At 40.6% G+C, this 25,313-nt stretch overlaps 1 protein-coding gene across 3 annotated transcripts in view; it reads left to right on the forward strand.

The window, feature by feature from the left end:
- The window catches only part of PHYHIPL (phytanoyl-CoA 2-hydroxylase interacting protein like), a 172,964-nt gene that overhangs the window by 63,373 nt on the left and 84,278 nt on the right, over positions 1-25,313 (forward strand). The window contains exon 1 of one of the 3 annotated variants that reach the window (XM_089683160.1): positions 18,293-18,423. The exons of the other annotated variants lie outside the window; for them this stretch is intronic. The gene's annotated coding sequence lies outside the window, so the exon portion shown is untranslated. Of the gene's footprint in view, positions 1-18,292; positions 18,424-25,313 lie in introns of those variants that run through there. 3 annotated transcript variants of the gene reach the window in all.

Consider the following 25,313-nt stretch of genomic DNA (forward strand, 5'->3'; position numbering starts at 1 on the left):
AAAATGGAAGTATGGAAAAAAAAAATGTTTGACTCAGTCTGTCCATTACATTAATACAGCAGGTTTAGTGTTTTCTGAGCCCCTCTTGTAATATTGTTACCTATTGATCCTGCCAGTAGACACATTATATTAAAGTGGAGTTCCATGCAAAAGCAGAAGCTCCATTTATTTGCCCCCTCCATTGCCATATTTGGACCTTTTTGGGGGGGCAGGGGGGAGATTGTCCATGGTTTTGACAGGTACTCACTCCCACTTCCGGCTCAGTTCGCAGTGACAAAGTGACCCAGAAGTTCAGCCCCCTCCTTGCTCCTGCAGTCTCCTGGGAGCTTTCACAGGTCCCAGGAAACTGCTGGACCAATCAAGAAGCGCGGTGCAACTCGTGCATGCGCAGTGGGCATTAGGCTGTGAAGCCGCAAGCTGCCACAGCCTGTTGGCCACAGTAGAAATGTCGGCGCCACAGGGGACAGAAGGAGAGAAGGGACTGCGTGGGTGAGAACGTCGCTGGACCCCGGAACAGGTAAGTGTGTGTTTTATTAAAAGTCAGCAGCTACAGTTTTCATAGCTGCTGACTTTTAATAAACACAGAAACGGCTGGAACTCCACTTTAACTGGCTAAGCTGTCCAACAAGAGAGGCAGTTACATGGGTTAGGTCATACTATATAAGGGCTTAATGCGCATGGCTAAAGGATTTTATGTACCGTCTTGTTGGCGGTAAGTCCAAAGACACAAATGTCCATACATTTGACTCTTTTCTGTACAAGAAATATTTAAAGCAGTAATAAACTCCTAACCCAAAGTGTAATATATTGCAGCTTACCAATCATCAGAAGTGGTGACTGCATTAATTTTTCTTCTTTAGTTTTTTTTCTGTCTGTTTTCACCTAGTGATCTGGCCAGTGACACACCTCCTGTATTAGGGTGCCTCCACTCTGGATGAAGGCAACAGAGATGTCTTTGGACAGCAGCATTGGCAGTCTGCATGGAGGGTAATGTTATATGCACTAGCAGATTTAGATACATTAACACATTAAAGCCAAACTCCAGCTAACACTTTAAGCAGTTACAGCAACAGTTTGTTTTGAAATAAAGGATAAAAACAGATCATTGTAAGCATGGCTTTGTATCTCCCATACTTATAGGACTGTGTTGACAGACTGTGGGCTGGTGTCCATGGCATCAGTTTGAGATGCTTCTGAGATCATTCAGACATCATTAACAGATGCATTTGTCCTGAAGCTGACCTCCTTTTGACTTGCATTTGACATGCTTAAATCATGGTTTCTGCATTCCAGTAGGCGTGTATGGAGATGTAAAACCTGTTTGAAGCAAACAAAAGTCGATCAACACAGGCCCTTACTCAAGCTGAGATAACATAATCACAGGTTGCATTCAGTTTGTCACATTTTCTGTAATACTGTTATTATATTTGTAAATCCTTTCCAAATTTGCACTCCTTCAAATCTTAATGCAAACAATCCATATTGGTTTGAAGAAATTCGCTTCAAAGGAAATATATTAGCAATGCAGATTAGAAGAACAATTTGTTCCTAGCTTGCCATGGTGTAACCAGTAGACATTTACATATGAACATAGAGTCCTTGTGGCAGTAAGTGAGGAATACTGTCCTGACCACCATCTACTGTACATCTAATAGACAGTTTTAATAGACTGGACAGTTTTATGTTAGAGGTAAGCTCACATTTAGACCTCATACCTTAAAATGAGCAGCAGGAAAACTGCTGGTAAATCATATCTAAAGGGATTCAGTCCCTGCCGCTTTCCTCATTAGAACCTTGCAAGTACAGCAGCTGGTTGGTAATTAGGAAGTCACTCCTATTCATGTTCACATTGTACATGGGCACAGACAAACAAATCGTTATCTCTTCAGAATTACAAGAGGTAGGAATCTGCAATAAATTTTGTTAACAACTTGCAGTGTATATACAGGTGAAACTTGAAAAATTAGAATATCTTGCAAAAGTTCATTTATTTCAGTAATGCAACTTAATAGGTGAAACTAATATATGAGATAGACTCATTACATGCAAAGCAAGATAGTGCAAGCCGTGATTTGTCATCATTGTGATGATTATGGCTTACAGCTCATGAAAACCCCAAATCCACAATCTCAGAAAATTAGAATATTGTGAAAAGGTGCAATCTTCTCGGCTCAAAGTGTCCCACTCTAATCAGCTAATTAAGCCATAACACCTGCAAAGGGTTCCTGAGCCTTTAAATGGTCTCTCAGTCTGGTTCAGTAGGAATCACAATCATGTTGTTTTTACGTTTATATTCATACCTATTGTTATCCATTCACTTTCTCCAGCGCTGCACATTACTGTTATTGTTTGTTTGGTGGAGACAGAGGGTTTGCCACATTGTGCCAGCTGCTGGGCATAGTTGTTTCTTGCGCTCACTACCTATTTTTTACAACTATTAGTAAATATGTGTTTAAAAAGGAGCACTTAAAGGAGAAGTGTGGATTTATTAAAAAAATTAATAAACACACATACTCACCCCTCTGCTGTAGCAGCGGTTTGATGCTGCAGCTGTCCCCTGCTGACCCCAAGCCCAAGAACTGAGCGATCGCACAACTACTCATCATTCAGTTCTTGGTCTGCTCTCAGCAGAGAGCAGTGGCTATCAGTCACTGTTCTCTACTATGTCCCTTGAGCGATCACTGGAGTGCCTGGCTTGGGAGGGGGCAGGAGCAGCTAGCTGAGGCTTTGTGTGGCCAAGCTTTGGCTATGCTTCTTTCAAAGGGCTTGTAATGATTTTTTTGCCAACATTTTGCTGGGGCAGCAGCTTATTGTGGCCATTTATATGCAACTTTAAAAGCAATAGTTATATGTTTGGTTTCTTTCCATTTGACAAGCACAGGGTGCAGTCAACAGCAAGACAGGATGAGAAAGTAGAGGTAGCACAGGGTGACGTTAAGGGTGGTGGTTTGTTTCAGATAACTTGGGGGTTTTTTTTGGCACTGAACTTGTAATTTTTTTTTTTTTTGTGGCTAACATTTCGCTTGGGCAGCAGCCCATGGTGGTCATTTCTATGCAATTTTAAAAGCAAAAGTTATATGTTTTTGGTTCCTTTGCATTTGACAAGCACAGGGTGCAGTCAAGATCAAGATAGGAAGAGCAAGTAGAGGCAACACAGGGTGGAGTTGAGGATGGTGGTGTGTTTTTCAGATAACGTGGGTTTTCTTGGCACAGAACCACAAGTATGAAATGAATGAGAGCAGAAAAAGTAGAGTAATAACGCTTTGCTCAGGGTCACATAAATGGAGCCATCTGATTATTTACGATGAGAATGCTTAATCAGTATGATGTATTATTTATTACAGGAATTTATTGTTGATTTATATGTCTTGGCATATTTACGCTTTGTGTTGTTTCTTGGAGGGCATGACAACCATGGGCATAGTGAGTTATGTCCTGTGAGTAGGCAGGACCCTTTTAGTGCAAACATGTAACATGTTAGAGCAAGTATAATAGCACTTTGTTGCTAACCTATAGATCCCTTTGTTCAGACATGACAATCCATAATACGCCATAGCAACCTGTTAGAAATGTTATTTAAACAGATAACTGTATACAAATTCATGAACACTGATGTCAGATTAGTGACTCTTTGTTACTGAATAATACTTTACTTTGTAATATATAATATTCATATATAATTAATGCCTAACTCCAGTCCCATTAATCTTTGTTTTGGATGGAGTGGAGAAACATTACAGTTTCCATCCTTAAACACACTGGGGAGATTTACCCTTGTTTCCTGTCCCTTGTCTGTGTTATGCAGTTTCCTATTGATTTCTATTCTGATCCCCAAAAGAAATACAGATGGAAACAAAAACCTGACAGAGAATCTAACTTTTTCAATTTTCTAAAAAATGGAAAAAAAGGTTTTTGCTAGAGTTAGACTTTTAATAGACCTTGTACAACAATAAAAAGGGAACACTCTGTAACATTAAAGTGTTACTAAATCCACAACAGTAAAATCAGTCTGTGTATGCAGTAAAGCATGCTTGTTATACTCACTGTGGAACCTAAGGGGTTAATCTTCTGCATTGTGTAAAAAGACAGTTTGTTCCTTTCTTCTTTGCCCCTCCTCTTGTTCAAATGCCCACGTCTTATCTCCTGAAAAGACAGATTGAACCCGTAGCACTTCTGCACATGCTCAGTTTAGTGTGTATTGCTAGAGAGGTTTTTTTTTTTTTCTTGGGAGAGTGCATGTGATCAGCACAGGACCAATCCGCACTGTCCAGACAGAGGTCAGGGGTTTTGCATTCTCCTAGAGAAGAAAGAAAACTGCTCCTACAAGTTTTAACCAGTGCCCTGCTGAAGTCACAAGACTGCTCTAACTGCTGACAATTTTATATTTACTAAAATAATTGCATTTCCATGTTCTGTGTACTGTGGGAGACCAGATATAGTGAATGCAGCTCATGGGTTTAGTAACAATTTAACAGCTGGGCAGAACAAATGTAATTCAAGAAGGTTGAACCCATACATCCTCTGAGTTTGGGTGATTGCACCGCTGTGTGGTCCCAAGGCCACTGCTGAACTCAGCCGATGACAGATCGCTGTTCAAGGCTGCTGTGACTGGCCATGTTCAGTTGGTTCTTGAGAGAGCATTTGACAGGGAGTGAAAAGGTGTTGTATCTCCTCCTCACCACCTGCTTCAAACCCTTGGACCCCACGCAAGCACCCCCATTCACTTGAATGGGTTGCTGTTGACTGGTGTACAGGGGATATAAGTCAATGTGTACTCTAGTGGGCGTTGCTGTTGCTGCAGCTAAAGGGAGCAGCGGCTGTTCAATTCCAGGGGTTTATTACCTCCCCCAACCTCACGTGAAAGAGCCCTAATGGTGCAGATGGTCACATATCGCTGATCGCCACCACACCATCCAGTGTCGCCAGATCAGTGTAGCTAGCATCAGTGCTCTTGATTGCCACCACACCAGTGTAAGCCAGTAGCAGTGTCCCTGATTGTCACCACACCAGTCCCAGTGTCACCAGACCAGTGTAAGCCAGCAACTATGTTCCTGATCACCACCACATCGACGTAGTGTATTTTCTGCCTGCATTAACCCTGACCTGTTTATTGACCACTTTTCTGCCTGCTGCCTGGACTGATCATTTGCCTGTTTGCTGACAATGTCTCTGCCTGCTGCCTGAACTGACCAATCTGCATGTCTGACTGACTTTGTTTCTGTGAGAAACCAGTATCAGCCATCACCTGCAAACAACTGCACTCCTTTAAACCACAGGAACTCTTTTATGCTTCCTTTCTTCAGCCTCCAGAAGTTCCTGGCCAGTGAACATGGCCTTCATGGGGGTAGCCATACATCAGTAGGCTTGACCTATAGAACCTGGGACTGCTATAGGGATGCTACACTTAACTATATTCCCTGACCACTCATACATAGGTGACCATTACAGTACATTGATTTTGACACAACTAGTTGATTTGTGACTCAAAATAATATATAAAAGTGCTGCGTTCCCATACAAATAAACTTTGAAATACCTTATATTAATAAAAATTATGATGTATATCACATATACCGCTCTATATTAAACAAATATATTTCTGTGCTAATTACCCTTTGTGAAAATCAATATCAATATACCCAAGTCCATATTTAAATATAAATATAAGTGTACACAGAGTCCTCTTCCGATTAAATTCAACATAAGAAGTGCCACTCCCAAAACCCACGTGCAGTGCGATCTTAGTATGCTCTCACCTTGTATTTTGCCTTAGATGATAGGCAAAAAAAACGCTTGTTGTCCTCATAAGACTGATGTAACCATATTCCTCCTATGTCAAGTTCCTCCAGATATAAAATGGACCATTGTAATTATATATTATTCCACCGGAGTCTCTCCAATCAATAAGTATGCTGTATAAAGGAAATGGATGGATGGATGGATCTCTCCCTTTTCCCCTCAAGGGGTCTCCCTCCACCTCTAAATAGTCTCTCTCTGATGTATCTCAGATGGGTATCATAGGAGAAAATCAGAAACCATGGTGCCTTATCCTTTTTAAAATGGTAATTTATTAATGATCAATTTGCCACTCACATGATTACACTTTTCCATAAGCTAGTGAGAGCATAGCCTGCAGTATCTGCTGTACTCGCTGTACTGATCCGAGACAACGTCGTGAATCAGAGACCCTCCCCTACACATTGCGTCACCGGGTCACGTGACTTCATCAGGGGATATGATTTGTGAGATACACAAGACCAAATGTCTGATACTTAATCAGTTCAGACAGTGAAAAAGTCTCACACATGTGGTATCGCTGTGCTCGGGAGGAGGAGTAGAATGTGTTTTGAGTTGTTATTCTAAGTATATCCATGCTGTATGTGAAAATATTTTATTCATTTTTAACTTGATTTAAAAAAAAAAGCCTACTCCCTTTTAGCCAGGCAAATGCAGATATATGGAGAGGGGAAAACATATAAAGAAGTGCAGAAAATGATAGGATGCTCAGCTAAAATGATCGCAAATGCTTTAAAATGGCAACCAAAACCTGAAAGATGTGGAAGAAAGTGAAAAACTACCATTAGAATGGATAGAAGAATAGCTAAAATGGCAAGGACTCAGCCAACAATCAGGTCCAGGAAGATCAAAGAAGGTGTAAAGTTACCTGTGAGTACTGTTACAATTAGAAGACGCCTATGTGAAGCCAAGCTATCTGCAAGAAGCCCCCGCAAAGTCCCACTGTTGAAAAAAAGACATGCTGAAGAGGTTACAATTTTCCAAAGAGCACATTGACTGGCCTAAAGAGAAATGGCGCAACATTTTGTGCACTGATGAAAAAAAGATTGTTCTTTTTGGGTCTAGTGGCCGGAGACAGTTTGTCAGACGACCCCCAAACACTGAATTCAAGCCACAGTACACTGTGAAGACAGTGAAGCATGGTTGCGCAAGCATCATGATATGGGGATGTTTCTCATACTATGGTGTTGGGCCTATTTATCGCATACCAGGGATCATGGATCAGTTTGAATACATCAGAATACTTGAAGAGGTCATGCCCTTGAAATGGGTGTTCCAAAAAGACAACAACCCCAAACACACCAGTAAATATGCAACATCTTGGTTCCAGACCAACAAGATTGACGTTGTGGAGTGGCCAGCCCAATCCCCGGATCTTAATCCAATAGAAAACTTGTGGGGTGACATCAAAAATGCAGTTTCTGAGGCAAAAGCAAGAAATAGAGAAGAACTGTGGAATGTAGTCCAATCATCCTGGGCTGGAATACCTGTTCACAGGTGCCAGAAGTTGGTTGACTCCATGCAACACAAATGTACAGCAGTTCTCAGAAACAGTGGTTATACAACTAAATATTCATTAAGTGATTCAAAGGAAAGCAAAGTCTTCAAACATTTTTCAGTTTATATAGTGAATGTTTGAGTTTGTAAAGAAGAATACAAACACTGTTATTTTTTGAACAGTCTAATATTCACTTTTCTTCAATTTTTTATGGAGGAACAACACAAATTTGATATATTTTTCTTCATGTTTTGATTTGGAATAGAATGTGTAGTGTTCCCAATGCATTTGTGTGTATGGAAATAAAAGCTATTAGAAGGATTTTGAGCTTTATTCACTTTTTTCAACACACTGCTATTATTTTGAACACAACTGTACATCGCTTAATGCTATTTGGACATTGTAAGTGAATAAGATTATTTGGTTTTTTTTTCTTTTTTTAATAATTGGAGCAACTATTTCACAATTTTGCAATTTGTTTAAGTAAGAAAGAGACATTTTTGTTTTCTTTCCAGGCATATTTTCTGTTCTTTGAAACTCACTTGTTGAGACCGCAAGACCTAATTGAAGCTAAGCAACAACATTGTGATTCTTAGACTTGGTACATAAGACCATTTCCCTGACATGCTGGTCCCCTAGCTCTCCTCCATGTACTCAAAATACTGTTGTCTTCATCACCCTTCTGTTAATTTAGGGCTTTGCTGACAAGTTTTAAAAATATAACATTAGACTCTTCCCCCTCACACAGCTAATTGCTTAGAAACTTGTCTCTCTGGTTTATTATCATGGAGTTCTCTCCAACCCCATGTGGTCTTAGCCTGTTTTCTTTAACCCTGGTATATCTTTATGACAATTCTAAATATAAAGTTTTTTTTTAATGCAGTGTTGAGATTTAACAAACTCTCTTATGAAAACGTAACCACTATTAAATGTACTGTATGTAAAATGTATATTTGTTTAGTTCTCTTTTGATTTTTTGATTTTATGCATAATTATAGATGTATCTTTTTGTTTCAACCTCCATAATTAGCTCAAATTGCCTCTACTTCTTTTATACACATTATTTCTGTTTTAAAACACTGTCTTTACATATCTATAAAATATATTTTGAACATAATTTACAATTTAAAGAATCACTAAAAGCAATTTTTTTCATTTTGCACAGCGTGAGGGAGGGTTATAACCCTTGTCAGATTTTTTTCCATTTGTGATCCATTGGGAGACATCCCTTCACTTCCTGTCCCATAGTCAAAACCAGATTTAAGAGAAAATCCTTCCAAAGTAAGGGAATACTGGGGTGTCACCAGAACTAGTGTCCCTATTACTGTCTTGATTTTACTTCACTTCCTGTCCCATAGTCAAAACAGAAAGTTAGAGAAAATCCCTGAAAATTAAGGGAATTCCTTGGGAACCCCCAGGCCAACAGAAGTAGTGTTTCCATTGGAAGATTTCTCCTCTATTACTTTTCTGGGGACGACCCAAAATTTGGGATTTTCTTTTACTTCCATTTTCAATAACGGTAAACACAGGACAAGTAGGGAGCGTGAATATCCCTAATGGGGGGACAGACAGCGATAAAAACTGACAAGGTTCTAATCCCTGTCCACTTTTATCCAAAATTAAAAAAAAACAAAACCCAAAACTACAAAAAAAAACTTATCCTTTAGTGACACTTTGAAATTAATTTTTTTCTGAACATTGAAATAAAAATAGGTAGTGAAAAAAGCAATGAGAGAATTCCTGCATCTTTTTTGTTGTACAAAAACACTGAGTTCAACCCAGGATGTGTTTTCGTGTTTACATTCTTTATCAGGACAATTAATTAATTGTGAATTTCACATGACATGTAGAAACTTAATTGTAACATTCCTTCTTGATATTGTTGCTTCATCCTAGTGTTGTGTTTGGACAGGTACATATTAGACATTCAGTCTCCCTTCTGTATAATAGTGTGTTTCAGTTGAGCATGTTTACCTGCAATCATTTGTTCACAAATAGTGAAGTTGCTCATTTATGATAGAGAGGATCAAATGTTAATGTTCAGTGGTAACACATATAATTTTATAAATATTAATTGTTGCATTATGTGTTCTCCTGTGTATTAAGGTACGCATACAGAAGAACTCTCCACTTTTTGCATTTGACTTGCATGATTAATGTTGGATGAACTGCCATTTGACCAGTATGGTTTTATTAGCAACAGGATTCACACAAGTTTTACAGCCTATATAAACATCTTGCTTTCCTCCATCTTTTTTGCCTCCACACATGTTCAGTTTGTCATACATATCCTTTGAGTTACTTTTGCTAAACAGTTCATGATCATCCTTATAGAGTCCTTCAGAAGAAAAGCAGTCTTAAGCTTTGTACACATGGTGAGAATGTTGGATGAATTCTCAACCTTTTCTTTCGCATGCTAGTCTCATATGGAAAATGAAGTAGTTACTAAAGTTATGAAAATTCTCGTAAGACAGAACATAACTTCAGAAGTGATGTAATGTATCCTCTCCTTTCTGAGCATGCGTGGTCTTGGTCACTCGATTTTTTTTTTTTTAAGGAAGAATACTGTACTAATTACATGAAAATCGTTTATCGTACAAGAAATATTTTCATGCTTGTCTCTTCGGATAATTGTGCATGAGCTGTCATGATTGCCTCTTGAAGGCAGTGTACTAACGATCAAATTATGAGCCGATCACTTAGAAAGCGGTATTTTTCGTCCGATTTTCTCACTCTGTACTAGGCATTTGGCTGGCCACACATGGGTCACTTTTTTTTCGTTCAAGCAGCAGGTTGAATGAAAGAATTTGAATTCCCCCCCTTCCACACACTTGATGTAGATGGGGGTATTCATCTCGCTATGCATTTGTATTCTGATAGTGGGAAACTTCCCCGCCATCAAAATACACTGATCAACATCAACCGTTATAGCTGGCAGTACTGATCAAGAGGAGAATTTCCAACAGGCTGGTTGTACACAGGTCAATCGATAGATCAACTTATACAATCAGCCTGCCCTTACATGGATGATAATTCGGCTGGTCCCTGTTGAACAGGCCAAGTTTCGATCCATGAGTGGCCAGTTTTAAAATCAGATCTCTAGAGTTAATTTTGCTGTACAGTTAACTACATGTATTTTATCTCTTCTAAAACCTTTAGCTTAGGTAGACTTGGTGTACATTTTTTGTTTGCAATTCTTCTGTATATATTCCCTTTTCACAGCTCCTACCCCTCTGCCTGTGAAAATCAGTTGTCAGCTCAGTCCCTGTTACTTTATCAAGACAAGAGGCACTGCTAAAATATGCATATTGGCAGAATAAATTTGGGACATGTAAACAGACTGAAAAAAGAAATGATACAAGTATTGAACCCACTACTGTTGCTTAAAACAAAAGGGTAATTTAGTGTCATGCCAGCACATGGCAGTGCATGTGATAATGCACATTGCTCCTGACAAAAAAAGGCTTTCTAAAGGTATCTGCCCAGAGAATATATAGTAAGGGAGAAGCTAATTGTTTTCTAAGAGAAAAAAGATTGACAATTCTTCATACGTGAGGCCCAACATGTCGTGATAGATTATTTACTGAGATAAGAAGATACCTTTTTTTTTTTGTATTGAACTTTTAATTGATTTTCAAACATATTACAACAAACAAGTCACATAGGTAAACATAAAGTAAAAGAAGAGACATAGAGAAAGCCGAAAAACTGGCTCATCGATGAGAGGTTCATAAGTACATACAATATCAATACAGAACAGTGAAATGGCAATCAATCACAAACAATCTGAGCAGACAAGTCAGCATTGTAAGTGTCCCATGGGTCCCAAACTGCCTCAAATGCAGGAACAGAATCGGCGTGTATGGCAGTTAATCTTTCTAATCTCTGCTATAGCCTTCATCAATTCCAGTAACGTGGGGGGTATAGAAGACAGCCAATGCATGGGAATGGTTCTCCTGGCTGCCATTTAAAATGTGGGTGGAAAGTTTCTGTGCATATTTAGAGAGGCCCAAAAAAGGTAGGCCCAGCAAAAAGTAAATGGGCTCAAAAGGGACAGGAGCCCACAAAAGTAGCCGCAGTAGGTAAAGACCTCTCTCCAAAAGGGCGCAATGAACTAGCAATCCCAGAAAATGTGAAAAATAGTGCCAGTTTCTTTCCTACAACGCCAGCAGATGGAAGAAACATTCGGGTGACGAGCATGGAGAACCTCAGGAGTCCTATACCAAAACACCAGGATTTTATAAGTATTTTCTTTATATACTACACATATAGAAGATTTAGAGGTGGCTTCCCAAATTATGTTCCATCGATCCAAACCAATATCTCATTGGAGGGCCATTAACGCATATAAAGGTGAGTATCAATAGAAAGGGGGCAGGCATCTAAAAGCAGTCTGATACCTTTTTTTAATTGTTTGCATACATCTAAAGTGTTGTGAGCCATTTTATTATTTAAACTGCCCCCTGTTTTTAAACATGTCATACTTGCATGCTGTGTGCAATGGTTTTGTACAGAGCAGCCCAAAACCTCTACTCCAGTCCCCCATCAGTGCTCCTGGCTTCTCTCCCATGTTAAATGCCCCATAGCAAGTCTCTTGCGTGGCTCAGTGCTGCCCCACTCCTCCCTGGCTGTGAACGACAGTAGCAGGAGCCAATGGCTTCTGCTGCTCTCTCTGAATCAATGAGGAGGGAGAGAGTCGGGAGAGACACTGCTCTTGTACACATTGCTGGATTGATATGGGGCTGGGGTAAGTATAAGGAGAGGGCTGGGGGAAGCTGTGGTTTTTGACCTTAATACAGAGAAAGCATTAAATTGATTGTAAATACTCACCTCGTAAAATAACCCATTCAGTTTGAAATAGAAATTAAAGGCAAAACAATTAGGTATAGATATAAAATAAAATTTTTGTACACCTTTTTCCCCCTCTTTTATAAGTGATTACATACCATCTGTTCTCCGCTGCATAAGCACTAAGGCAGGAGAATCCGCAGCACACTGATCTTCCCTTTGAATGGCTGTGCAGGGGGACATGTCAGCACAAGCCTGACCACTGGAGGAGAGCCAGCAAAGCTAGAGAACTGACCACGGTGTGTCCTCTTGTTTAGTGTGGTCAGTTTTTAATAGGATAGCAGGGGGACAGGCAGAAACACCAGGGATTTCATAAAAAGGAAGCAATACAAAGAGAGCAGGATACTTTTTCATACAAGTACATGGTACAGCAGGCACATATCAGGAATATGAAATGTTAGATTTACATATTCTTTAAGGTAAAAACCTTCTGCTTTTTAGAACCGCTTTAATTACTGTGTGGAGTGTGGTGAAATAGGGTAATCTGAAATATAAAGTGATTCTAAAGGTTTATTTTTTTTTTAAATACAAACATGCTATACTTACCTGCTGTGCGCAGTTGTTTTGCACAGAGCAACCTGGATCCTTTTCTTCTTGAGTCCCCTGCAGGCTCTCCTGGCCCCTCCCTCCTGTTGGGTGCCCCCTCAGCAAGCAGCTTGCTATGGGGGCACCTGCTGCTCCGTGTGTCTAGTTCACATGGAGCTGCTGATTGGCCCCTCCTCCCCTCTCTCCTCATTGGCTGACTTTCTGTGATTAACAACAGTGGGAGCCAATGGCTTCCACTTGCTGTCTCAGCCAATGAGGAGGCAGAGAAGGAGGCAGAGGCTGTCGTTCAAAGCACTGTATCGCTGTGGGGCTCAGATAAGTATTGAGGGGGTTGGGGGCACTGCTGCACAGAGAAGGTTTTTTTACCTTCATGCATAGAATGCATGAAGGTAAAAAACCTGGAGCCTTTACAACCACTTTAAGTCTACTGCACTTCATGTTCATTTCACCCTTCGGTATTATTGGACAAGATAAATGTAGGCATGGTATTTTTCTTTACAACACCAACCAAATGTACATATTGAAAATGTTAAAGAAAAAGAGTTTATCACACCAACAATAGTTATTTTTCAAGGGAACATGTTGTAAAGGAAAAAAGTGAGCTGCTGTGGCAGATCACATTCTAGTTGCTTGGCTTGGACTGGTTTTAAAGTTTTCTAGGTTACTGGTACTGGGAACAAGCATGCAGAAAGCGAAATCAGAATTGCAGTCTGCATACTTGTTCCAGGTCACTGACTTTAATTGAAGCCATTGTATCAACATGACAATGGACAACCAGTGTGTTTAAAAATGGAGATTAACAATGGAAACCCTGGTGTACTGTAATTCATACTTGTATTAAATGACCAGAACAAGCATGCAGAACTCCTGATCTGCATAGTTCCTTAGGATCAACGACTCAAAGGTCAAGAGGCCTATAATGCTGGCCCAGAAATAGATGAGAACATCAGAACAATGGCAAAACTAGTGATCTGCATACTTGATCGGCACTTTAAAAAGCACTGAAGCCATTGGATCAGTATGACAGGCAGGCAGCTATAATATTCAGAAAGAGATATTAGCAACAGATGTTTACATAATTTCCTTACAGGCTTCCTTCAAAAGTCCAACTAAAGGCTTCCATATAACAGTCTAAACAAGTCCCAAATCTGTGTCCGAGCCAAATCATCCTCTGTATCTCACACGCTTCCTTCTCCTAGACACTGCAGCTAAGAGTGGGAGCAAACGAGACAATGAGCAGGACTAGGTATGACTAAGTGAAGATTAACACGCTGTAGGCCTGTGAATCAGCAGTTACAATGCTGCTAGCTATTCCCCCTGCAGTATTTTTCAGCCATCCTGTAGTGCCTGCTTGTTCAGCTTAATGAAAGTGACAACTCTGCTCTGAACTCCAGAAGCAGTGCAGCATTGTTGCCACACCATCACAGGAAGCTGAGATGGGTGAACTTCACTGGCATGACCAATGGGTATTTGAGTGACTTTGCAGTAAGACTACGACAAAATTGTAAGTGTAGATGCACTTTTAATTAAGTGCTGCATATACAGTATTTTCATGGTAGTCCATATTTCTACTTTAAGTAATCATTTTTGGTTGGTGTCTAATTTGATGAACCAAATAAGCAGGATTGTGTAAGTGTTGGTTTACAAATGACTTAGCTGGCTCTAATGCAAGTATCAGCTCATCAGTGGCCATCAGTGCAGCCTCATCAGTGCCCATCAGTGCAGCCCAGGGCTTTTTTTCACCTCTGGCAGCCCTGTCCTCTTCAGACTGTCAGAGAACACAGAAGCCAGTAGAGGAAGTTTTCTATACCACTCACTTTTTCCACCAGCTTCTGTGTGCTTGTGCTGGCCAGCAGATGCCCCACATCTACTTGGTATGTGCCCTGGGACAGGTTCTAGATGCCAAAACTGTCAGCAGTTAATAGATTCCAGAGGCAGCATGTCCCTACCCTATCCCTGACTGGCTGCTTGTCAGATCAGTGTAGCACCGAGCCGAGTGAAGCGCTCTGAAACTCCTCCTCGGCTCTGTGCTACACACATCTGACAGTCAGAGCTACACGGATGAGAATGCAATAGACTGAAGTGGGAAAAAAAGCTCACTCTGCCTAATAAAATGGAGTCCGCTTCACTGCTCTAAAGTAGAGCCTCTGAAGCAACTGAAGGTGAGAGAACTGCTGGGGTTGAGGGGAGGAAGGGGGGAGGGCTTATTGTGCAGCAAGACCGTGGAGAAGTTGTGGATATTCTGCATAGGTCAGAGCTGGGGGAAATGGGGGGGCTATAGATTGTGCAAAGTGAGGACTGTGGGTAGGGGGATTTGTACAGAGTTAGGATAGCTGTGGGGGGCTGGGGGGGCAGAGGTTGAGAGCTGTGAATTAGGGTGAGCTGTAGATAAGGATGCAGCAGTGAAATGCGGATGGGGAGAGATATGCTGTGGGTGGGGGGCAGCGGTGATTGTGAACTTGGGGTGTAAGCTGTGGATGGGGGGTGAAGCAGCTCCATGTTGTCAGAGGGTAAAAAGGAGGGTTGTGGATGGGGGGGGGGGCACATGCTAAGGTAAATTGTGGAATGTGGGGGGAGGGAGAAGGTGAGCTGTGGATTGGGGGGGGGGGGTGAGCTGTGGACAGGAGGGGGGAGAGGGTGAGCTGTGGACAAGGGGGAAAAGGTGAGCTGTGGATTTTACTAGGGGCAGCAATGCTATAAATGCCGCACTGAAGTTGATGATATGATCATGTCATTGTACATAAGGGCAAGTTGGTCAGTGAAAGACCTTACTAGGTTCTGCAGATCGAGGGGCTGGAGGTGGAGTTGTAAAATAGATATAAAGCTGTGGACGGGGTGAGCTGTGGACAGAGGGGAGAGGGTGAGCTGTGGACAAGGAGGAAAAGGTGAGCAGTGGATTTTACTAGGGGCAGCAATGCTATAAATGCCGCACTGAAGTTGATGATATGATCATGTCATTGTACATAAGGGCAAGTTGGTCAGTGAAAGACCTTACTAGGTTCTGCAGATCGAGGGGCTGGAGGTGGAGTTGTCAAATAGATATAAAGCTATGGACGGGGTGAGCTGTGGACAGAGGGGAGAGGGTGAGCTGTGGTTGAGGGGATAAACTGTGAACAAGGGGTAGGTGAGCTGCAGATGGGGGGGGGAGCTGTGGATAGGGGGACAAGTGGAGGAGTGAACTGTGGATGGCGAGAAAGGGTGGGCTGTGGACATGAAGGGAGAAGGTGACCTGTGGAGGGGGAGCTGTGGATGGGGAGCGGAAGAGGGTGAGCTGGGGGTGGGGGGAGAGGATGAGCTGTAGATGGGGGTGAGAAGAGGGTGAGCTGTGGACATGGGGGGGGGGGCAGGGTGAGCTGTGAATGGTGGGAGACGGTGACCTGTGGATGGGGGGAAAGAGTAGGTGACCTGTGGATGGGGTACTGAGCTGTGGACAGGGAGGGAGAAGGTGGGCTGTGGATGGGGGGAAGGGAAAGTGAGCATTGACCACACCCATTATTTCTCTTTCCCTAGGAATGGCGGGATTGGGGGCAGGGAGTTTACTGGGGAGGGTGGGTTCCTGCACCTATTCTCTGAGAAAAAAAGCCCTGGTGCAGCCTATCAGTGCTCATCAGTGCAGCCTCATCAGTGCACATCAGTGAAGAAGAAAATGTACTTATTTGCAAACTTTTATAACAGAAACTAAGAAAAGGGTTTTTTTTGTTATTTTTTAAATGTTAGGTCTTTTTTTGTTTATTTAGCAGTGGTGATTAAATACCACCAAAAGAAAGCTCTATCTATCTCAAAAAATGATCAAAATTTCATTGAAGACCCATGTCCATGTTCTGGCTGAGGGAAGAAGGTTCTCATCCAAGATTGTACAATACTTGGCCCCTCAATGAGGCAAAGTCAGCCTGTACTGTCAGAGAAACAGACCCAAAGCAGGGATGGTGTTCTTATGGTCATAGTCAGAGGTTTTCTTCCTCCAAACATGGCAAGTTGAGTTAATGCCGGAGAGCTCAATTTTAGTCTTATCTGACCACAGCACTTTCTCAATCTCTGAATCATTCAGATGTTCATTGGCAAACATCAGACGAGCCTGTACATGTGCCTTCTTGAGGAGGGGGACCTTCTGGATGCTGCAGGATTTCAATTCATGGCAGCGTATTCTGTTACCAATGGTTTGTTTGGTGACTGTGGTCCCAACTGCCTTGAAATCATCTACAAGCTTCTCCTGTGTAGTTCTGGGCTGATCCCTCAGTTTTCTTATGATCATCCTTACCCCATGAGACGAAACGTTTCATGGAGCTCCAGACCGAGGACGATTGATGATTACTTTTTTGTATTTCTTCCATTTGCAAATAATTGCTCCAACAGTTGCTTCCTTCTCACCAAGCTTCTTGCTGATGGCCTTGTAGCCCATTCCAGCCTTGTGCAGGTCTATAGTCTTGTCCCTGACATACTTTGACAGCTCTTTGGTCAAGTTGTCATTAGGAACACCTTCTTAAATTGACAGGACTAATCTGTGTACCACGTGAGCTGATAGCCAGTCTGTGGGAGCCAGAATTATTGTTGGTTGGTAGGGGTTCAAATACTTATAAATTGAATTGCAGTTCAGTGAGTAAAATAACATTTTGTATCGTGGTTTTTCTGGATTTTTGGCTGATATTCTGTCTGTCATTTAAAATACACCTATGATGTAACTTATAGACCCTTCATTTCTTTGTAAGTGGGTAATGTGTGTGTGTGTTTGTATTACATAAAAGTCACAATAATGTGATATAATTTTAATCAGCAGACTTTGCTGATGATTATATTTTGTGGTAAATAATGAGAGTGAATTACAGGAAAACTATTTTATTTTCTTAATTTTTTTCTATTTATTACCAATAAAAATCAAGGAAATAAAAAAGTTCCCAAATTTGCTACCATATTAAAGCACTGTTTATTCCAAAAAACAAAAATAATAAATAATTGGGGTAAACTATTTAATTAAACTGTGACAATACTGAAACCATACTTATTGGCACCTCCCAATCAATTAAAAGGTATAAAGTGTGGAACTGAGATATCACCAAATTGAAAAACACTTTCCGGGACTCTAGGAGATTTAGGGAGCAAAAGTCCAGGGACTCAAGTGATTGATTAATGCACAAGTGAAGCAATGAAACCAATCAATGTTTTCCATAATGATGTACCATATAAGCAATATCATTTAGGTAAGCTAAATAGAACTCAAGCTGGATGAGCTTCATCGTGTGAACAGAGTTGGTATAAATATAGAATGACACTTTGTTTATTTATCTAGTATGGTCCTCTCAAAAATGTATTCATTATTTTAAGTAGCTTGTAATGTTTGCACAATATATCAAGCAGGCAGGAAAGTCAAAGTAAAGGCAGTGCTTGAGTTTAGCTGGTCACGTTACAGGAAATTTATGAGAGTTGAAGCGTGATCTGCACATTGATACAGGTCACAGCAAGTCTGTACCAAAGCCAAGTCTTCTCGTCTTCTCACTGTGTACCGTGTGAGCTGGATCCAGGAATCTTCACTAAAGTGATGATTGCTTTTTTGACTTTATGGGCAACATGATCATATCAACTGAAGTGTGAATATTGTAAGTACAGTAAGATGTCCATAACTGCTTTGGAAACTAATGCAAGACTTCAGCTAAGCTTGACCTTCACTTTATTTGTCACATCTGCGTGATTTACTAAAGTACTGCTCCTTTAGAACATCAACCCAGCCTCAGAGCCTATAGGTATGTATTCATTTTTTAACGTGTGAGTGCAGACATGTATGCAAGATATCATTGTTGGCCAAGTATAATTATTTTATTGTCTCGCACTTCTGAGCTTGTAATTGCTTATGCACAGGTACAATGAAGGTTTGACCTCCATTAGTGAATTCTGATAACGTCTGGCTTACATCATTGTTTAAGATAGGGTATTGACCTATATATATCCTATATAATTTGTTTCAGCATTTAAGACCACATAACTAACTACAATGTACACAGGGGATTTGTGTACATGAATAGAATGCTTCAGGCAAGTTCTGTTCATCCCTGGGTAAATGGTTTAAAACCAGTTCTGTTTATTAGGATTTATGGAACTCTAAATATATGGAAAGTACTATAGTTATATAATCTTCCAGAGTGAGCGTTAAATGGTTCCCCAAAAAATCAGCCTGTAACATGATGGAGTGGTTTCAAGTTGTGTTGGAGTGAGCATAAAGCTGGCCATACATTTATACAATTTTCTTGAGAATTTTGCTTTAGATTTACCAAAAACCATATAATATGAGGTCAAACCTATACAACACTTTCAATTATATCCAATTAGGCAGACCCTTGCACTACATAGCTGAAGGTAAATCTAAAGGAAATTGGGCAGAAAATTGTAAGAAAATTGTATAGTGTATGGCCAGGCTAAGTGTAACTAGTTTTTTTTTGGGCTACCGGACAATGATCATTACTTTTTTTTATAGAGGGTAAAGTGAAACCTCTCAAGTGTGTACAGAATTGTATCTTCTCCTGAGTTGTGGACACAGCCGGGCCCTATCAGATTAGTAAATCAAGCAATGATGGGCATCATACTAGACAAGAGATCTGCTCATATGTGTATGAACCATCTCCGCAAAAACACAAATGAAACATGAACACAGCCTGAGCTTCCATAAATATGAATCTCTAAATTAGACAAGGAGTGTTGGAACTACTTTTAGATGCTCCCAAACAACACAAATAGTATAGTTACAAGACTGCCTGCAAAACTCAAGCATTCAGCCTTTTATAATGACCTTTTATTTCCCCATATCTTCCCTTTCTTTTTAATTATTTAGCTGTAAATGCATGAAGCACTTGCTGACTATGTGAGATTGCATCACTTCACAAGAAGCAACTATTTTATTATTTTTTACTCTGTGAATTTAACAGTCATTCATAAGAGATATTGTACCTTCATTCTGATGTCTAAATATAACTTCTGTTGTAACAAGAATAAAGAGGGTAGACAATGGTATGTGCTATATATATATAAAATGTACTAGCTGGCACAGTGTTCCAGAGTTTTATAGAAGGCTTTTTATAGTAATGATCATAGTAAGCTTTCTATGACTTGGTATATGCTAACATTCTTGTACTGGTGTCTTATCTGGAACTGCAGGCAGTGTTTGCAGCTTGTTTGGTGTACACACTGGGGACCAGGAAACCTAGACATACAGCCCTTTAAATTATAAATTCACCAACAATGAGGTTTGGCAATCCACACTGAACTAGATTATATTTCCCATGACAACAATGTGATAAACAGGATAAGAACCAAATAATTTTAGATATGCCTTACTATAAATAGTTTTTTTTTGTACAGCGTGGCTAGCAAATATGTATCTATCCTTGAAAATAGACCATTCATTCTATTTTACCACTTTTATAAATTATATGGTCTTCATCCATACTTTACACTCATCAGAAAACATACAACCTCTTATTTTTGGGTTTTTGATCATCCTACTCCCTAGTCCCTGAATCACTACCGGACATTTTTGGTTAAATCCAACGTTTTAACAGGACAGGATGAGAAACAGGGGATACAGGGGAAGCAAACTGTACATCCAATGTACTTGGGGAACAATCAATGTTTTTTATTTGGTGTCTGCAATTGCCTAATTAGTGAACTGGACTGTGTTGGACTTGGACTGTACAATCTAATAAGTGCAAACACCACTGTGAGCATATGGCATGCTGCCTCTAATAGCATATTTCAATATTCATTTTCACTGTAATAGTCTGGCTACACCTCTGGGTTTAATTTAGTGTATGTTGAATAGTAGTTTTTTCACACTAAGGAGGTGTGAGACAAAACTAATTAAATTAACCTGTCCCACTAGTGAATCTCACAGATATTGTGTGCTGGTATTGATTTGCATGTGACAAGACAACATCTCCCACACACATCTTGTAAAAAGGCAAAAAAATAACTGCAATTACCCAGTTTTATTTGGATCAAACAGGGCTGTCTGAATTTGACAAGGTGCATGACTAACTTTGAATCTATTTTATTGCCATTCATTAGACAATGAAAGCTGCTTGTATAGAAAATTGCTGTATTTTCAATCTATGTGGGATAATTGTCACAAGGGTTTTTATCTGTCAGTGCTTTATAAATGACTATCTCTTGCACTTTTTTCTGTCTGTTGTAAAAGTCTCATTTTCACCTCTTACAGTACTAAAACAATGCTTATATATTCCTTGGTGATCCAGACTCTTCTGCTTTAACAGCTCTATATGAGTCTAATCCCTTCTGTGCTAATTATGGCTTTCTGTCTAGTGTAGACTGTTCCATTACTTCCCTAAAGTGTTTGCATCCTAATTTTTTTTTTACTTCATTGTGTTGTACAGGATTTCATTTTTATCAGATACCTAAGCCGCACTATGGCTTAAAGTAAACCTGAAGTAGCCTAAAAGTGCTCAAATGCAAAAGGAACTGGAGGCACCTTATTGTGTCTTTTAAATTATGAACAGTCTGCAAATTGTGTCTTCGACCAGGCTGTGCACAGGGCTATGTCTTGATCAGGCCCTGCCCCTGCTAATAATCTGTCACATGACAGCACTGCATGGTCAGAATAAGCTGTGGCATAACTGACCGTTACATTTCAGACCAGGAAGGAAAGTCTAGGCTATTTGTACTGCCTAGACATAAGATTCATGTAGCTCCACAGAGGCACTTAACCTAAAGCGGAACTTTACCCATAACAACAACTTGATCTTGTTCTTTAGTAAGGAACATACATTCTACAGTAATAATTATGCTACCAAAATTAGTGTGTGCTGTAAATTGCCTCCAGCATAATTCCTGTTTCTTCTTGCTGGAGGCTGCCATTTTGCTGAAGCACATAGTCCCTGAGCAGCAGTAAATCTTTAACCTGTCAGCAGATTGGCCTCTACATTCAGCACAGTGCCAAAAAATAGAGAGCAGCTATGCATGTGCAAATCAGGTTGAGACAGTGTATTACTGGATTTTTAACAGGATAGACACTTATTTTTAATGTTTTATATAGCTATACCCGCAGAAGGGACCAATCTGAAGTAATCTAGCAGGACTTAATTGTTCCTCTTTAAGACAGTTGACTTTACAATAGCACTGTTACCTTAGTAACATTTGAAGCAGACCGTGAACCTACACTTGCAAGGGCTTTCTTTTTAATGTTTTCTGCCTCCCCTTGCAGAAACCCTGCATACAACTTAAAAAAAGACCCCTGGGGAGTAATCAGCATCTCAGCATCAAATTTGGAGTTGTTGATGTGAAGAACGCAGTGCCCGACCTCTACCCTTCTGGGAGGTGGGAGGGTGTCAGGTACCTGATGGGAGACTGAAATGACAAGGTCGGCCTCACTTGTGTCACTAGCCCTGACCCTGCTGGAGTTGGAACAGAGGGAGTCTAGGACCCAGGGGAACAAGAGCGCCAGTAGTTGTTGTTTGCAGCTCTTGCAGATGATGACCTTGGAAGGCTGATGATCCTCTGATTTTGGCAGAGTAGTAGTAGGCAGAGCAGGTTTTGTAGATTGCCAGGCATGCACCAGAACAAGGCAGGTAGTGAGGACAAGAGACAGGAGCAGTGTCATGGAATAGCCAGGGTCATCAACAGTCGGGCAGTACGGTACAGAATCAGAAGGAAAAGCCAAGGTCAGGAGCAGAGCCGAAGTCCGGAGCCAGTATCAATCAGGAGAGCAATCAGAGTCAGGTGAGGAACAAGCCGGGTAAGCAACAAAGGAATAACACAGGAACAAGCAGGACACGGGGGAGCTGAAGACCAGTCAGCACTGAACATGAGCAGAGACACTCCTTAAATAGGCCGTCTGGTGCCAATCTTCGCCGTGCGTGTGCGCGATCGCGCATTTCTGCGCACATGTCACAACCAGCAATTCTCTTGCAGGAATTAGTCTTGCCAGAAATCCCTTACAGAGGGGGAGAGAGGAAAAGGTCACTGAGTGATTCTTTCTTATGAAGATATATCATAGGAGACTGGGGATGTGGACTAAATGGCTGCTGCACACACAACATTCCAAGTGCCAAGTACGTACAATAATTACACTTGGCATTCTCCAAAAACTTGGTAGCATAATAATAGTGTCATCCTCTGAACTACGGAATCCAGGAAAAGGTGAGCGTTATCAAATTATTCCCCCCCTTTTTTACTGCTGTTCTGCAAGTGGGCACACTCAAAAAGCAGACCTTGGCTTGCATTTAGGGCAAGATCTAAAAACATCTGAACTTGATCTGGCCTTAAAGCTGATCTGTAGTGGAAAAACAGCTTTAGGATATGGACCCCAGTGTTCAATGCAGTGTTCTTTCCATTGCCCTGCTCAAGTAGTTTCCCATGCGGCATTGAGGGCTTGCCTAGCGGAGTGCATGTTCCACCCATTGGAAAAATTGGTTTAAAGGTGTATTTTTAATTCAGGTTCACAATATGCTTTGTTAGGGGACTTACTGATTTTGGAGCCATAAACTGCAGTTTTGATACTTTTTTTTCAAATGTGAATAACTATTGCTTGACTTTGATTTTGTGGCAGTGTTACATTTAGCAGACAAGTTTCCTTCAGAAATGTACTGGTATGGACAGGGGTGGACTGACAACTCATGGGGCCCCCGGGCAATAGGGGATCATGTGGCCCCTGTGTCCTTTGCCCAAACTCAAAAAAGCCTATGAAAAAGGTACCAGGGTCATCTCATGGGGTCCCCTACTGACCCCAGGCCCTTTGGCAGTGCCCCAGTTTCCAAATGATCAGTCCACACCTGGGTATGGAGTTTTCAACTGATGGTCATAAATACAGAGAAAATTTTTTATGTGTCCCTCCATGAACTATCCAAAATAGGCTAATTTTCAAAAAGAAAGTACAAATTATAGAATACAATCAGCTCTGGTCTGTTATGTTGCTAGCAAGCTTAATTGTTACTAAACCCAGGACTCTGCATTCACTATATCTGGTCTCCCTCAGTGCACAGAACATGAAAATGCAATTATTTTAGTAAATATAAACTGCTAAATACCTTTTCTCATCAGCAGTTAGAGCAGTCTTGTGACTTCTTACTGTCCAGCAGAGCATTGGTTAAAGCTTGAAGAAGGAGTTTTCATTCTCCCCTGACTGTCCTATGAGGCTGCAGGACCACCGACCCTCTGGACAATGCTGATTTGCCGTGTGCTGATCAAATGCACTCTCTCAATAAAAAAACTCTCTAGCAATACATACTAAACTGAGCATGTGCAGCTTGCCCATAAGGCTCTATTTTAGCAGCAGATGAATGAAGGGGAGGATCAGAGAAGACAGGATCAAACATCCTTATTACACAATGCAGAGGATTAACCCCTTAGGTTCCACAGTGAGTATAACAAGCATGCTTTCTGCATATACAGACTGATTTTACTGCTGTGGGTTTAGTAACACTTTAAAGCTAGCCATCAGGCCGTAATGAATAGTATAGTTTTGACACACACAGACCTGATCACTTATTCTACAAACATGAATTCCATTTATGTTTCATGGACTAGTACCTGACTCCTTTTTAGAGGAGCGATGTTGATCTGTGCCAAAGTCTGACCACCATAAACTCCCTACTCCAAGTTCTTTTTTAAGACAACATTCGTAGGCCTGCTTATTGGATTCAGGTTGCAATTTATGTATTCGAGGTATTTATATAGTGCTGACAAGGTATACAGTACTTTACATATTGTACATTCACATCAGTCCCTGCTCTTTAGGAGCTTACAGTTTAAGGTCCCTACCTCACATGCATACATACATACATACATACATGCTATGGCCAATTTAGACAGAAACCAATTAATTCACCAATATGTCTTCGGGGGAACCTCATAGACGCACAGGGAACACATGCTAACTCAATGCAGGTATCCTGGTTGAGATTTAAAGCAAGGACCCTTGTGATGCAAGTGCTAACCTCTAATCCACTGTGCTGCCTCAACTACCAAAATGGTGTGAGGGTCAATTTACAAGGTACATGAAGAAATTTTGAAATTAACATTGTATTTTAATTTGTTGTAAAATATTTTCACTTAATTTTTACAATTCAATTTTTGTGGTGGCAATATAAGAAATTCATGAGCCCTAACAGTCTCTAATAAAACTTTGAATAAATGGAAACATTTAGATATCTTGCATAATCTGGGTCTCAATAATCAGAACTGCAAAGATTTACGGATTACTGAAACAGAATAACAGTTGGATGTTTTAGGATTTAACTTCATTGACTGGCACCAAGAGGATTATAGCTTTCTCTGAAGAAAAAAAATATTTTAAAGCTGCATTTAATATGTTGCCATAGCTGATTAACGTGTGCATCACACACCTACACATGTAGTAAACTATTTGAAGTGTGTTCAAAGAAAATATTGCAGGTGGTGTAATATGTATTGTTTTGTATCAGTGATTCCCATCAGCTCCTAAGGATTTACCCTCCTTAATGACCAGGCCTCTTTTTGCTACTCGGCGCTGCACTAATTCAACTGATAATTGCGAGGTCATGCAATGCTGCACCCAAACTAAGTTTACGTACTTTTTTTTCACACAAATAGAGCTTTCTTTTTGATCACCTGTGCGCTTTTTATTTTTCACGCTATAAACAAAAAAAGG

This window comes from Staurois parvus, unplaced genomic scaffold (genome assembly GCF_062004578.1).
Source record: "Staurois parvus isolate SC_StPar_1 unplaced genomic scaffold, SC_StPar_1.0 ptg000303l, whole genome shotgun sequence".
Lineage (NCBI taxonomy): Eukaryota > Metazoa > Chordata > Amphibia > Anura > Ranidae > Staurois > Staurois parvus.